The 16669-nt window shown below is 41.3% G+C and overlaps 1 protein-coding gene across 1 annotated transcript in view; it reads right to left on the bottom strand.

Moving 5' to 3' along the window:
• LOC101068019 (protein kinase C-binding protein NELL1) overlaps window positions 1–6396 on the bottom strand; it is a 160053-nt gene extending 153657 nt beyond the window's left edge. The window contains exon 1 of the mRNA XM_011609877.2: window positions 6230–6396. The gene's annotated coding sequence lies outside the window, so the exon portion shown is untranslated. The remainder of the gene's footprint in view (window positions 1–6229) is intronic.
• Between the last annotated feature and the right edge of the window lie 10273 nt (window positions 6397–16669).

Below are 16669 nucleotides of genomic sequence, written 5' to 3'. Positions count from 1 at the left end.
GCGAGGCTCTCCCAGATAAGCAGTGGAGATCTGATTTGGTCAAGTTGGCTCTCGAGGCAGAATTCAATCAAATCTCAGTAGCAAACATGATGGAACAACACTGCGGTTGCATATTAGCATTTGTATTGCGCAGCTCTGTTGTTGACCAAAGCTGCTGTGCCTTATCTGTCAACACAAGCTTGTCAGGTCTGCACCTCACAGCGAGCGGCTGCTGGAGCTTCCCATTCAGGACTGAAGCACCAGGAGCACCGACCAGCCTGGATGGGAGTTCTAATCTGACAGCAGAAATGGATGAACAGCATCCAGGCCACACGTGTGGCACAGCCAGCACATACACACGCAAATACACACGCAAATTCTCCTCCAGCTGCTGCAAAGAACCCAAGGTTTCTGTTCCCTTTACAGCAGGAAGACATCTAGTGGAACTGCACACATTCCTGGACAAGGTTGCAATCACTTCCACCATGACATTCTTTATTCTGAGAGTTATTCAAGTGACTTCTTCACCGATTTTCACTTTATCACATGGTCGTCAAGAAAGGGCTGCTTTACTCACGCTTCAGGGTTTTTAGATCGACAGCTTTTTTGGGTTCTTTTCAAACTCACTTTCATGATATTTTAGCTTTTTATTAGACCCAAACAAGCAGAAAAGAATTTGGGTTCATTGAAGAACTAGGGGCTTTGTTTTTGAACCAAATTAGAATCTGTCAATTTAAAACCAAGATTAAAGAATTTAAATGCCACAAACTAATTGACTCCAACAGATCGACTCCTGGCTCATTTGCCCTTTTCCATCCAGAAATCCAACAACATACAAGCTCAGTTAAATAAAAAGGTATCACCCTTAAATGATGCCTGCACAATTAAAAAAATAAATAAATAAGAGAGAAATACCACACACAGCATTAAGAAGAAAATAATCCAGAAATTCTTGTCTGTACCTGCACCTCAGCTTCTACCCATCAAACACTGAAAAGGAAGATTCAGCTTTATTGTTCTTTGCTGAAGATTCCAAAGCTTTTCAGGCTTAAAATCAAACTCTGCAGAAGGCATTTCTGTGATGTGTCGTATGAGCCCCTTTCATCATCATCTCCATCATCCAATGAAGCATATTTTCAAAAGGGGGGGGGGGGGGTTTGAAAATGTCAACAGAACCAGGTTTTTCTTAACCTTGGATTATAGCAGCATTAAAAAGGAAACCGAGCTAAGACGGCTTGAAAAATATAAATGAGGCAAGACTGCATAAAAGCTAAAAGATTTTCATATCAGAGGCCATACTGCTGAGCTTTTTCCACAGTTCTGTCAATCTAACCTTGGTTTCATAACATCCCAGCGGCACACCACTAAATCCTAATGTGTATTATAAAATCAAAGTACTCAAATTTGACTCTAAACCCATACACACACAAACAAATGCTTGTTTGTGTTCTTGGACCACCCTCTGTGCATTGTTGCAGACTCCAGAAATTATGGGGGAAATGATTAACAATTATAGTAATCAGCATCCTTAAGTAATTGTGTTGTTCTCTATGACTGATCCCAGATGAAGACAAAAGAAAACAAAAAAGGCAGAAGGGAGTTGCCAACACTGCAGGTGAATGAGGATGATTGCAGCTCCATGACGTGTATGAGCCATGGCAGGTAATTCCAGCGGGCCATTGTTTGTTTGACAGCACGCTGCTCCCTCCAACAGCTTCCGCAATCACAGTGTTTATATAGCTTTGCTCTACATGGAAAAAGTGAAAAAGGCCATGCCGACAATGGCAACAGCCGACAGAATGGCCAGAACAATGGCAACGGGAAAGCAAATATATCAATTCACAAATTTATCTAAACGAGTTACCTGTAGAAGAAACCAGGCACCTCATTATCTGTAGGTGAGAGACTCACCTGAGAAAAGTGTAATACACTGATAGAAGCTCACCGTGATGTGGAAATTGCCATTAGTGCAGATTCGATGTTTAGTTACTGGCGTTTGCAAAACCAAATGACAAAGGTGGGCTTCAAATTGTTCAGAACTTCAAACAAAACCCAGACTAGGATACATAAATTAGCAAAAGACTTGCCCCCATATCAGCCACCATTTGCTAGCAGCGTTATTAGTTATTATACTTGCTAACATGGAGGCTAAGAACGGTAGTTAATTGGACAAGTAAATAAGTAGCTCCGTGATGTGTTGCGAGGCGTCATGAAGCAAAGCTTCGTCTAAATGAGTCACATTGATCATCTGTCAGCATAACAAAGTGGAGCTTTAAAAAAATAAAAAAAAATAAAAATAAAAATAAAAATAAAAAAAGATGTCTCTCTGAACATATCAGCCAGTGCTAAACCAGAAAAGAAAAAAAAAAAAAATGGATATCTTCAAAAAGAAGGTTGATGTTTTGGATGGATATTTCCAGCTGGGTTCTCAGCAGTTTGCAAAGCAGCAGGGTCACACAGAGGAATGTGCAGCTCAAAACCTCTTGATCAGCTTGTGCGTTCTGTCTGGTATATTTGTCATCTATGCCATTAGAAACAGGCTAATTCACATAGAGACAAAAACGGCCAGTATCTCACTTTGTTCTTCTTTCTCTTCATTAACAGGTCTACCTTTATAATTAACCAGCACTAAACGTTGCCTCCTGAAACAAACATTTTTATTTACAGCATAGATAACTTGCCTTCCTGAAATGTAAATCATACGAGCACATTTGATTTATGTTTTGGAGATGGTAGCAACCATGTACGCATGTCGGTATCTTCAAAAAGAATGAACTGCTCCGCAGTCCATGCTTACACTTTGAACTTACATGGCTTTAATATATTTAAACATGAATTTGGGTCCATTTTTATGCCAAAAACATCTTTAAGATAGTATTTTCTTTAGAACTAAAACAATTTGCAACTATGACCATGAAACCAAATGGGATTTACAGCTCCTACATACTTTAATAGAAGCTGGCTTTGGACATCAGTTATGATCCCTCTCAGTTCCACTATAAATGAGTTACTATAACTATAAATAGACCAATTTAAACACCTACAGTGTACCATAAAAAAGGTGATATATTTAAATCACCATAATAAAACAACATTAATGCACAACATCATTAAGACACGTTTCTTGAGAGTTCAGAGTGATTTTCTTTATAGAACATTAGCAAGCTCGTGAGCACCATTTTAAACAATTCATTAAATCTCTGCAGTCAACCGAGGGCAACAAGACACGTGCTGGGTTTTCATAAATCTGCAGGCTGTTTTGATAGAACCAGAGGGCGTAGCCATGAAATTTAAAGGAGTTTACTTCTGCTTCCATTATTGTTTCTGATCAGTGAAGATTTCCCCTATTGGCGTTTCAATGTAGAATTAATTGACTGACAGAATTTAAATTAGAGAGGAGGGTGAATTTTTTCAAAATTGGAAAACAATGAATTTATCATTCATAGAGTGAATGCAGTACACGGCAGGAGAATTTGGAAGGATCAAGATAAAATTTCCATTTAATCATCAATATAAAAATAGTTGTGAGCTCTGTGAGGTCACCAGTTACAAGAAAAGTTACCAGTGAAGCCTGAAGTAAGGGATCCTCTGACCTGAGGTTTTCCGTGCCGTCGTCAAGCTTTGTGCGGATCAGGTTGAAATGTTTTAATGTTTCAGTATTTATGACAGCCAGAATTCCAGAGCAAGCACTCAGAATAAAAGATGCTCATAACGTTCATAAATGTGCACTTGCAGCAGACCATCTATCATAATCATGGGAGCATACTGTACATAGCTCAGTGGGCCCAGCAGTCCCTTTCCATCCCAGCTACTGACATTCAAACAAAGCACAGCGACTCCTCCACTTCTCTGCTGGATCCCAACGAGAAACGAGGATGAATGAATCACAGGCGGCAGCGGCAGCTCCTTTGCTTCCTTCACGGCGTATAAAATGTCAATGCACACAACAATTCCTTACAGTGATGGATGCTAGACTCACAACGCAGAACAGTCCTGCAGTTCGCGCTGCCTACACGTTTCATACTTCTTTGTAAATGTCACCCACGAGCTTCGTACACAAGGTGCGCGCTCAGGTGTCATTTTACTGAATGATGAATTGAAATTTGGAAACGATATTTATGTTGGAGTCAAGGCATGAGTTTGAGACATTCATGCCTCCAGTCATGTGACCCTGAATACCCCCATGGCAATGAGAGCTATTAAAATAACATATTGAAACAAAAACGTTACTATTAATCTCAGGCGTGACACCTCACTCTGATGCATGTAAGTAATTAATGAGGTGTGCTTTTGGATGTGCGGTGGCTCCCTGAGCCTCAGGGTCCGTGGCCAACAGAACACAGCAAAGCTTCAGACTACAAACGGACACGACTGCAACTTGTAATAAGCTGTGAGTTTGAGAGGTTTCCCCCCCCCCCCCCCCCGTCAGCAGCAGGAAATTAAAAACATGTGAGTCAGCAGGGCATCAGCCATCATTCGCTTGGAGATTAAAACAAGACAAGAATTAGCACACACACACACACTCATGTCAAAGTGTGCAAAAGTTATTCGCACAAAACAAGCACGGTCCACCAGTATGGCACTGGGAAAAAATGAAGGTCTTGTATCAGCCTCAAATGTCTTGTTTTCTAGAATGAATGCTGACCTGAGGTCAGTCTCTCACAACGATAGTATGACCACTGATCATTTCAGATGTTATGGAACAATCAGAAACAAACGTCACACACCTAAACACACCTGAGGCTGCACAACAGGTTAAATGTGGATGCAACATCCATTGATAACAGCTCCGTTGCGAATGCCAGATGAATTGAAATGAGCCCAGTCGGAGTTGGCCTCGACCTTTGGAAAATGCACGGACACACCGCAAAGACATTTATCATTTTCTAATTAAGTTGCGTAGCAAAGGTCCATCTTGTGTGCCTAAAGTCTGTGCAGAGATTGGTCTCCATCAGGGTGGAATTATTACAAAGCCATGTTTAATTAATGAAAATATGACCCAAGTGTCAGAACTAATATATCAACAGGCTACAGTTTCACACCAGCGTGTGGCAGCAGAGTTGGAGCATCAGCTGGAAGATGGTGTACAAGTACAGACAGGAGAATTTTCCTGGCATGAGTGAATTGAATGAGTTTAATTTAAAAACTCAAGAGATTTGCTTGTATACAAACGAGAATGGGAAAAGTTGAAAAAGGAATAAATCAGCTGTATATTGTCGCACTACTCTAAATCAGTTTGTTTCTTTGACAATTCTGTCTGCTGAATTTAACAGCTAAATCAAGCCATTAGCTCTTTGCATCCTGATCTCTTGCTGCTGAAGCACAGTAGGACCAAAACGCACCCCTTGCCAGCGATTTGACTCCCAGAAGCTCTTTTCCATGCATGGATGAAATAAGCTGGTGTGGACATACAAATGTGTGGGTTCAGTTTACCCTGCCCTCCGCCCAACTCGCTGCCCTTTGCCTGCAGCTGTTGACTTTAGTAGTAAAAAGGTCTACGATGTTGCACAATATCCGGTTTACTGAAGACTTTCAAAGTCACAGAGGCGTCAGCTGTTGCACGCTGAACATGAGACTACTGACAGTCACTGCAGGGATTTCTCTTGCAACCAGCTCCACATTCAGCATCTCCACGCAAAGTTTCTACAAGTTCAGATAGGTCAGCAGCACAACAAAGAAGAGGCTCTTTTGTGTCAGTGAATGCAACATGATCAGAGAGCGGGCCTCTACAATCACACATTAGCTAATTTGGCTTCTTGGCAACGGTCTGAAAAAGTGTGAGGAGAGCAAAGCGAAGGACTTTTAGAGGCACTAAAAAAATAAATCAGATATTAACTGAACATATATAGCACACACAGTGTGAGCCTACCAGCAGTGTTGTGTATTTATGCCCTTGTGCATGAAAGGAACCCTTTCCAGCATGATGGCAGGATGTTATATTCTGTATGCTGTGCTTTAGTGTCTGTGATGTCACCGAGAGTCAAAGAGGAAAAACATCCACACACTGCTCTTCCTGAATATTAAAACCACCCACATCAATATGCTGTCAGCATGCTGACTCCTGTCAGAGTGTAACACTGCCATCCTTCCAGATAATACATTTCTCTCACTATGGATCCACATCTTGCCTCATCTAATCAATCTTAATCACCTCACTTCAAACACTCTGAACAACTAGAGTTCGCTGATCTGGAAATTAATGTCACGTGTTCATGAGTCGAATAGTCTCATTAAGAAGAATTAAACTCACCGTCCTAGAGATTGGCCAGGATCCACATCCAGCTAGCTTAATCAGCACACAAAATCCACTTCCAGTCCAGAAAAAACAAGGTTAAAGACTCAGAGAAACTAAGTTTAAACATGGAAGTGCAAATCGCAATGACCTGAAAAAGACAAAGGACAATATATGGGTGTGTGTGTGTGTGTGTGGATGGGGGGGGTTTAAAGCAGCACAGAGCACAGATGAAACACATTAAGGCAATCACAGGAAGACAGGTGGGGAGGGGTCAAGAACCTTCAAATTTAACAGGAGATGACACAAACAATAGGAAGTACAAGAAACATAAACCCAAAAATAGACTTGAAATCATGATTCTCTCAAAACAAGAACCACAAATGTGTGTTTGATAGGCAGCACTACCCAGGTGTGGGGGAGAATATGGACTTGATGGTTTGACAACAGGGACATCATGATGGGTTCAAGATACAGAAGACGCCATCATGCCACAATAAATCCCATCCCAAAATAGTTCACGGCAGCTTAATTGCAGTGGGGACTTGTTTATATGGCACACCTGAGGCTGCGCTTAAGAAAAATGTAAAACAACTATTGGCTGAATGGGAGGCACAGTGAGCTGTAGCTGGATTAATAATAGAGGCTGGTTAGAAAACACTTATCTTAACTATGTTCCTCCAAACCCCACCTGGGATCTCCAACCATCTGGAACATAGACAGCAAACTCCGTTAGCTAGACAACACAGAGAAACAACAAAAAACAGCAAATATAGGAAATAGAAAGTCAAAATATTTGAGTCAATAACAGAATGACAAGATCAAAGGTAAAGAACCAGTCTGTTCTTTGAAAAGAAATACTGTTACTTGATATTTTACAGCTCTATAAATGTATTTAATCGGTGGGGAAATATTCAGTTTCATCCAAAACTTTAATAGGCAGTGTTAGGAAGTAAATTACCGGGTTGGGGATCTCACAAAATGTTAGAATTGTCACCCAGAACAGTTTACTTTTCTGTTAATTTTTACAGAAAAATAAACTGTGTAAGAACTATCATCGAGAGGTGAGAATATCCAGGTTCTTTAATTGTGAGATTTTCATGAAGAAACTTGACAATTTTCATGTCTAATGAGTTTTAATATTGTCGTTATTATCTTGTGCGCGTGGTGACCGGAGAAACACGTTTCCTCCGCCTCCTCCTCCCAGTGTGGATATGTTTCTTGTGTGAATCTTTTTCCTGATTCCTCTCCCCACTGCAAGCTCTCCAAGCAAGTGTGTTGCTGCGCCACTGAGGCTGGTAATCTTGCTGACATTTGTGTTCACTGCTCTGGGGCCCAGGCAGCATTAAAAGCTCAATTTGATGAGTTTGATGTGTTTTGGGGGGGTGGGAGGATTTGAAGTGAATAATTCTTTCAAGCTTCCAAAATAACGGAGTTGCTCACCAATCAAGTCAAATCAGTCAGTCAAAATCTCATTCGAAAGCTTGACACCAGCTCCAGGAGTGAGGGTTTCACCACTGAGGGCAGTGAAATAATCTCATTTATTCCAGTCAAGTAGCCCCAACAAATTGGACCTAATTAACTAAATGTTAAATAAGGTAAAGTTTTAAAAATAATAGCTTATAAGACCACATTTCAATGATTTGGCAGATCTGACTGGTGCATTTCTGAGTCGGAATCTCTTTGTATGACATTAACAAAAAAAAGACATATGGTAAAATGGTTTAGTGAGTCAGTGGTGAAACCTTCAGGCTGTTACGTGGACGTTAGCTCAAAGGGCTCGTTTCCATTTCCTCCATACTGTTTCTGGGCTCAGCCGGGTCAAACTCATTCAGGACCTCTGGATGTACAAAATGTACCTGTTACATTTAATTTACACAAGCCGCAAAAAGGTTAGTTCCCAACATACAGGGTATCCTGGGGAGATTGATTTAAGAGGAAATGTAAATTTGGCACCAGACTGTTTTTCTAATTGCTCAATAAGTTTAGTGTGAGTTTAATGAATAAAAAATTTGATTTAATGGGTTCAATTAACACAAGGCAACTTCTGGAGCAACAGATGGGCCAATTTTGGCAATCGCAAAACACATTTAGCATTTAAAAAAACATTTGAAATGGTCTCATGAGAAATGTCTGATGCACACAGCTGAAATGTTTAATTGTACAAATAATTGACGGCCTTCTCCAAACACATAATTCTAGAGTTTATGCATCCATTGAAATAAACAACCATATTCATTTATTGTATATTTCTGGCCACCAGCAACACCAACTTTGCATTATCAAACACAACACTGTAAGACACTTAGAGTCTGGGAACACTGCTCAGATACAGCTGTGATTATGACCCCTTAAAGACGGTCATGTGACTACTGTTACAATCAGGTCATTTTGTAAGTACCAAAATGGCCTCAATGGTTTAATTTCTTTAACTAGGTAGTTATAATATTGGTTATGTTTTTTTCTCTTTAAAAAAAAAAAATTCTGGATATTCTGAGTAACGGTTATACTATATGAAGCTCTTTTTCCTAAGCCTCCTGTACTCAAATCACGGAATATTTTCTTCAAAGGAGAAAAAGGAAAGGAAAAGGGGGAAAAAAGCAGTGATGACTATTTTCAAACCAGATGTCATAAACAAGAAGAAACAACTGAAACCTGCAAAAGACAATGAAGCAGGTTTGGAACAGAGCAATGGCTCCCAGGTGCAGCACTGACCAGAGCAGAGAGGAAAATCAGATCCACGTCTCCATCCAAGCCTGATAATCTGTCAGCAGATCTCATGAATAAAGTAATATGATTCTTGGAAGGCTTTTAAATTATACACATAAATACTAGTAACAGGGGGCTGCCTTGTAGACTGAGAGTTCAACTGCAGACAATTGCTCTTCGAGGTAAAGGGCAATTGTCAATTATGTTTCACTGAATTATCTAAAAAATGATGGTAGATTTGGAGGATTTTCAGGTTGCCTGCATTCAGCCAAAAAAGCAACAGAACTCTGTTCTGTAGTTTAAAAAAAAAAAAAAAATTTTGCATGTGACTTTGATCCATTTATTTTCTTTCTCATCCAACACCGTAGTTGTGTAATTAGTTGAACAAACAAGTGTTTCCTCCTGTTTGGAAAGACTGCAGCAATCCCAGAAGGCTGAGAAACTCTCCGGGGCTCCTCCTGGCTTCTCATTTGCCACCTCCAACCTGAGGCTGTTGCTGAAGACAGCTGCTCGATTACAGCAACAACAAACTCGACAACAGCCGGCACAGACAGAAAACACGGCGTGAGCATCTACCATCCTGCCATGTGAATGTTCTAACATGCACGGAAGAAACACAGAGTTGGAGTATTTATTAAATCTGGATGATGAGCTAATGATAAACACATGTGCCTACTGGGCTGTTAAACATGCCAGATCGGTTCCTAATAGGAGGGGCGTGGTCACCTGTTACCTGTGTTGTATAGATCCTCTTCAGTGATTGGTTAATGTCTTCTGGAGACAACGCCGTTCATACTGGAAGACAATGAAACACCTCAACTGCTAGTTTGTTTCTGTTGCAGGTGACACAATCTTGGAATCTTGAGAGGGATCCACTTCACACCACTTGTGTTCCATCCAGTATTTATTTGCTGATGTTTTTCGCCACCTCACCCTGTCATGAAAGGTGACCTACTCACACCTCAACACTTATATTTGAGCTGCTTCTCCTGCTGCTGCCTAAAGTCTCTGTTAGTCTCAGACATTTTCACTACCACACACACAAACACCTACAGGTATTGCCGACCCCATTAGTTGTGCACTGAGCTGTCAACCGGCCCCACTGAGTCATCCACTTCTAGCTTAATTCTTCTGAGTAATTAATATCTGAATGTTAGGTGATAATCACTGTACCCTGTATAGTGCACTCAATGTATCCCATAATGCAATTGCAAAAAGTAATAGACAACCGATGCTAACCAAGCAATATAGCTTATCAAAAATTATTATCAATGGCATAATACTACATCAACAAATGACCAATAATCATTTTATACTTATAAATAAGTGGAGCAAAATTAAATTACTCGCCTGGCCCTGAAGTATTAATTATAGTTCTGCTTCATGATTTCTCCTTTTTAGATATTACAAGTGCAGGCTGGCAGCTACTATGGAGCTATAGGATGCCCAGTTATTTGGCTCTGTGTATGTCCCAGGGAAAGTCTCCACCATTGGATCAGACCCTGAGTCATTTGTTATTGCAGTGATGACTTTGTGAAACCACAGTGCATGGCATCCCATCTGGACCAAGAACAAATCAAAGAGCCCATAATAGGCCAGACAGATGTTGTTCTTCCTCCGCACACAGCCTTTTCTGTGCTGATGCGGACAAATATTTGATTCCATTCTCACATTTAGCATGTAATGGCAACGGTGTCCCGAGACTCGGCCACAGATTACAGACTAATTAACACATCTCAGTGGCATTAGCAGCTAATGTTGATTTCTGTAGGTTAACGCTGAAAACTGAATAAATGACAAATCCGAGGAGGGCTTTCAGTGGACGGGGTGGTAAATTGAAAACAAGGACGGTACAAATTGCCTCTCCTAGACACACAGATGTTGACCATATGTCTTGGTTTTTGAAGAAGTGTAAATGGTGTAAACGTTCTGGTGTAAATGAAGCCGTCTTGTTCAAGAGCTGTTGTGACTCCATCAGGCTGAAGCTGCAGAATGATCCTACCCCTCCCAACAGTTCCAGCAGGTACCAGCACTGCTGAATTATAGCAGACAAGGTAGGACAGGAAACTGCTGTATCCATACTTTTGAAACTCTTTCAGAAAGAACAGAGAAAAATTGGACATTTAATGTCATATTTTTGAATCACTGAATCATTTCATGGTCAACACTGATTGATGACCGCCTATTTTCCACCTAAACAGACCCCTAAGCCTAACCCAAAGGCAGCGTACAAAGGCCGAGATGTTCACCCCCTTAACAGCAAACAAAGCAATTGTCAAATCCTAAAAGTCGATCCAAACAAAAATCACACAAAGAGTGATGGCATGGACAGAAAAACAATATAAATCCAACAAGCAGGCTGATTAGAATGACAAAATCAGCTTACAGTGAATACTGGAAACACACTAAAAGAAGCAAAGAAAAATGACTCAGAAAGAGCATACAGGCGTATACAAAGGAAGTGGAGATAATTGGATCAGTGCAGTTAAAATGCATTAGGAAAACGTCAACTGTAGAAGTGGAGCAAAAGGAACGATGTGAGGATGCCTAAATGGAAACACACCAGCAGAGAATAAAGTTAAACAGGGACTAACAGAAATAAAAGCAAAGACAAAGGCACTATGAGCAGTCGCTTTTTTCCACCTGTTCTGTATCTGCTATGTTCCAATCTTCTCTTTTTAAGCTGGGATCAACTGTTAAACGATTGTGTTCCTTCTCCTCAGGATTTCTCTCTATCCAGCTGTTGCTCATTTACATTTGTGGGACCTTCACTGAGGGGAACTGACCATTGGCAAGCCAGCCTGCTGTCACCGTTCCCTCAAAACCGATTTAGAACGGCAGAAGGCCACACACGGTGCATCAGCAGGAACAGCAAGGAAAGGTGTCATTTTTGTGATTTCATTTAGAAAATGTTAGTTTGAGTTGGCAGTTAATTTGTGCATGGCACTGTTTTGGGATTCCTGTGGTGCTCCACAAGTGAGCTCCCACCAGAGATTTCATATAATTATGGTTGATACAACAGCCATTGTTTGGCTCCACTGTCATAGGAGTATCAGGAGAAGCTTATCTATCACAAATGTCTCCCATGGTGGCAGGACCAAAGGATGAAGGAGCATATGGGCCTCCGACAGGGAACCAGAAAGCATTATTACTGGGGAACTGGTGTAAGCAGCAACAACAGACACCAGAGGGTTCTCACCCTAAATCCACACAATTGAGCTAAGGCTGGGTAGATGCTAGCAGGTCTTTGGCTAAAATACACAACTTGTATATCCCAAAATTACAAACATTGTGTTATGATCCTGTGTCTGGTCTGTGGTGCTCTGCTTCTCCACTAGGGGTGTGGGTGACCCACCTCTCCTGCTGGCGGCCTCGACACCTGCAGCTGATCAGGTTTCTTAGCAGACCTTTTAGGCAGCCAGCACCAGATGTCCTGGGTCAGATCGTTTCGGCAGTACCAGTGGTAAACCGAGTGCTCCAGACTTCTATTCCTTGAGCTTGCTGCATTTAGGTCACCACGTCCTCCCTCCACGTCCAACACCTCACTAGGTTTTGGCTTGGCATTTTGTTCAACGTCATTTTCACGAGTGGCACGTGCACATCCCTTCACTGTTGTAAATATTTTGTAAATAAACTGTTGTTCACTGAAGCTGCCTTCCTTGTCTGTCTTCTCAGGTCCCGCCTTGTGTTTTGTCAGTGAGTTCTAACACATTGTTTGCATCAGAGGGCTTTTTGAAGCTGCACTGTTGTGACATTCCCTGTCATTAGACCCTCGAACCAGGTCAGAGAAAAACCTAAAACCCTTTTAGAGATAAAGAAGAAACCTGAAGGGGAGCCACAACTGGGGCATCCCTTTCCCTTGGACAGACAGATGTGCAGTAGATGCCTTATGTATATCTCCAGCTCCCTGGTGGCTCTCTACCAGGAAGAACTCACTGCTGTTTGAATAGAATATTGATGGATTGATGGAAAATGAGGAACAGTTACTTAGTCAGTGATGATGGGCTCAAAGGTCTGCTTTTGTCCTAATCAAGTCCTCTAATCTGATGATTGCCTCCATTCACTCGCTGCTTTCATGAAGCAAAGGTCATTGATTTCTGCTGGTTTGCTGCTTCATATTGTGTTAGAATTATACTGATGCTTGTCTCCTCAGGGACCTGGATAGTGGATGTTTTTCACATCAAGGTGAAAATTCATATCATCGTGTCGTAACCGTGGTGCTATATTGCATCCACAGGACAGCTCTGACATATGAGCTCAGGTACGTCATCATATGTATTAGGAATTACTCCATCCATGAGAAAACTAGGCTTTTCATTTGGCTTCACCTTTCATTAAATTCTTTCATAATCCACCACAACATCCACCAACAGTTTTGTTTTCTTACTTGTTGCTGCTTGAGGGTTTAAGAACGGAGAAAGCTGATTAAAAAAACCTAAAACAACCTCATTTTGAAGTGATTTTCTACTAGATTAATGATGTGATGCAAAATTAATGGCCTCAGCTTGCATAATTGTCTCCTGTCATGAAAAAAAAAGAGAAATATTTGTGAAGTGAGAACTGGGGGGAGATTATTCTGTATTCTTTGAAAAGAAGGGAGACAAACACCATGCAAACCGTGTGCTGTGACATTCCGCTCACCTTAACTGAGATGATTCGGGCTGGCACTCTTATATAGTGGAGCTGACACACATTATTCCGTACAAGGTAGCATCCTCCATGCAAAGCTTCCTCCCTGATCATAGCAGGTGCTGCCCTACGATCAGCGCGACCTTCAGCTGAGCAAATTGTTTTCTGCGAGTGGAAATTTAAAACAAAAGAATACCTTAAACACTACAGAAGAAAGAGTTGCAAAGCAGTTTTCAGTGCTGCTACCTGACAGTTTTTCAGTTAATCGGTCACTCAAAACCTGTCTGTGGTTGTAGAAACAATACACGTACGAGGAGTTCTATAAATCTGACACACACTTGCTTTTGTCACCTTCACATCATCCGTTTAACAACGATTCTTTTCAGTTTTACAGATGTAATTCACCAATAATTGTGACCACAAAGAATATGTGACATCAATTCAAATCAAGGTCTGGTAATTATTAGAGGGGAGTGAGTTCAGCAGTATTGCTGGACCTGAAAATGATGAAAACTGGGACCTTACCAATTTTATCTGACAAATCCAAGGATAAAATTGTATTAACAATCTAACGTCAAGTTAAAAATTGATGTTACATTGTTATCAAGTTAAAAATTAATCAAATCTCTGACAATGCACTGAAATGAAAAGGAATGTTCAGGAGGATGGGACAGGCTCGACTATTAAACTGTTTTGCAAATCAGTGTATCGTTGTTGCTGTTGTGTGAATGGATGCAATAAAATTAGAAACATTATTTACATAATTTCAATCTCAATGGCATGCTGGGATTCCATATTATTATCCATTACCCATGACAAAGCTTTCCAGTACTTTAACCTCACCTTATGAAGGACTCAGCGCTCGGAGTGTCCCGTCCAGCGGGCGCCGTTCCTGACCTGAGGACAAATGCAAAGTCATTCTTTTAAACTTTCAATCTGAGTAAATGTCCCCACAGCCAACATCTGGTGTGCTGCCAGTCATTTTCAAGTTGGAGCGACTCCTCAAAGTCCATAATTAAGTTTAGCTTAGCATCATTTAATTTGCATTTGAATTAAGGGCACCTTGCTTGATTTAACATTAAAGCTGCAGAAAAGGCTGCACGTTCGTTTAAAGGCGGCACTGGAAAAACAAGTCTGACTTCACATCACTTTGAAATGACTTTAATTCCAGCATGCTGGCACAGACACGTCCACACACTGGTTTTATACGTGATGAGGACTTGATATGAGAGCTCCTTTGTCAGTGGTGAAAGCGCGGTCTGCAGAAGTGCTGTGAAATCACACAAAGACACACCTCAAATGTCTTAGTCTGTATTTGGATCAGTGGAATGTATTTTTAGGTGTCTGAGCCACTCTTTCTTTAGGGTACATTGGTGAAATGATGAAATACGAACGCTGGTATGTTGAAATGTTGAACTGGCAAAGCTTCAATACGCCTTTCAGTCTTCCGCCGTCTGTATAATTCACCTTTCATGGAGATATAGTTAATGCATCTCTGAAAACCGTCCATGTATATATTTTTGGAAATACGGAAGCAAAAACAGTAGCTGGTTACAGTTTGAACGGGGTTTGCTCTGCTCTAAAGTTCCAAAACGAGTTTGTGTTATTTTACTCTGCACTTCAGGTGCAGCCACACTGACGGACAGGAGACGGCAACAGCAGGGGAGGGAAACTATTACCCTGCTGCTGATGGAGTGGCTCTCCGAAAGTGAGCACTATCTGGGAGGAGTTCACAGACGAAGTAATAACAGCGCTCTCTGCATTGTGTCCTCCCACGCTGCCTTTCACATGGCTGGGTGTGGATATGCATCATTCCACTTCAGTGCTGAACCTCTGCTGTTGTGTATAACCCCCCTCCCCCCTCCTTCCCCCTCCCAGAGTGGAGGCTGCTCCAGGTGGCCATGACACAAACAATAATCTGACCTTTCCTGAAAGGAAAATTCTTTTTTTTTTCCCCCTTTGGAAGTCCATTTATTTTGCTCAATCCTTTTAGACATCCCTTTATCCTTTTCTTGTTTCTAAAGATTCCTTTTGCAGGATAAACACAGCTTTGGGGAAGATAACCCTTGACATACAGTAGTTCTGACAGTGCTTGGACGTCCTTAAACAAAAAGAACATAGACACTTTTCAAGCATGACCTCATCCAAAACTTTTCATTAGACTCTTAATCTAAGACCACCTCTAATATGCAGGGATATTTTGCTGCGAATGCTCACAGAATGTGGGGGGTCACCACTGCGAAACAGCCAAGAACGCGCTGCAGATGTGCTCTTGGTCCTGTACGAGTTTGTCCTTGTTTCCATCTAGAAAGGTTTTGCAAGTTAACACAGGGTCACCATGTTTGCTCTCCTGATTGATGCCCTCGAGTCAAAGGGAAACACTTCACACAACCAGGGCTTTCAAATATTTGCACCAGGCAGCATTCTCAGCCGTCCTCTTACTTCATTACAGGCCTCAATTGGCAAACAAGGCACGGCTAAGAGCCATTTAATAATCATAGTTCTGTTTTAACATCTTGCAATAAGCTAAAATTAGACTCTTTAAAAAGAACAAAACAGAAACATCCCAAATTCATGTAAATATTTTAGATTTAAGCTGTTATTAGCTGCATTCAGAAGATCACGTCGTCCTTCCGGGACGATGAGTCGTCATCTCTTCAAGGACAGCTGCCGCCTGCCTTTATCTCATCAGCTTTCATGGGATGATGATGGAAATCATAGCGGATTTTCTTGTCAGCTGAATACAGGCAGGAAACTGTCGCGTTGTCTTCAAGTGGAGGGCCCGGCAACTGTTAACTGAGAGAGATGTAAACAAAGAGGGTGTCGTGAGGGCGGGAAAGCCACAGACAAAATGCAAATTGTCTGAATGCCAGCACCTGCGGAAGCAGACAAGATCTCTCAGCTCAGAATGTCTTCACATCAGGATCGACTGTAAATGATGCAGGCAGGTTTGTGGGTCCAATGCTTTGATCCACTGGAAAGACTGTTGAAAGTATGAGGTTTATTTGGGCTTCAATTGATGTGATTTTTGTAACTAAGGCATATTTTCTTAATTGATTGTTGTTATTTTGATGTGGCTCTATATGAACGTAGATGAATGTGAAGGGATTACAAGGTCAG

Source organism: Takifugu rubripes, chromosome 13 (assembly GCF_901000725.2).
Source record: "Takifugu rubripes chromosome 13, fTakRub1.2, whole genome shotgun sequence".
Taxonomy (NCBI): domain Eukaryota; kingdom Metazoa; phylum Chordata; class Actinopteri; order Tetraodontiformes; family Tetraodontidae; genus Takifugu; species Takifugu rubripes.
Note: the sequence above shows the minus strand (reverse complement) of the source record. Positions and strands in the feature narration are given on the sequence as shown.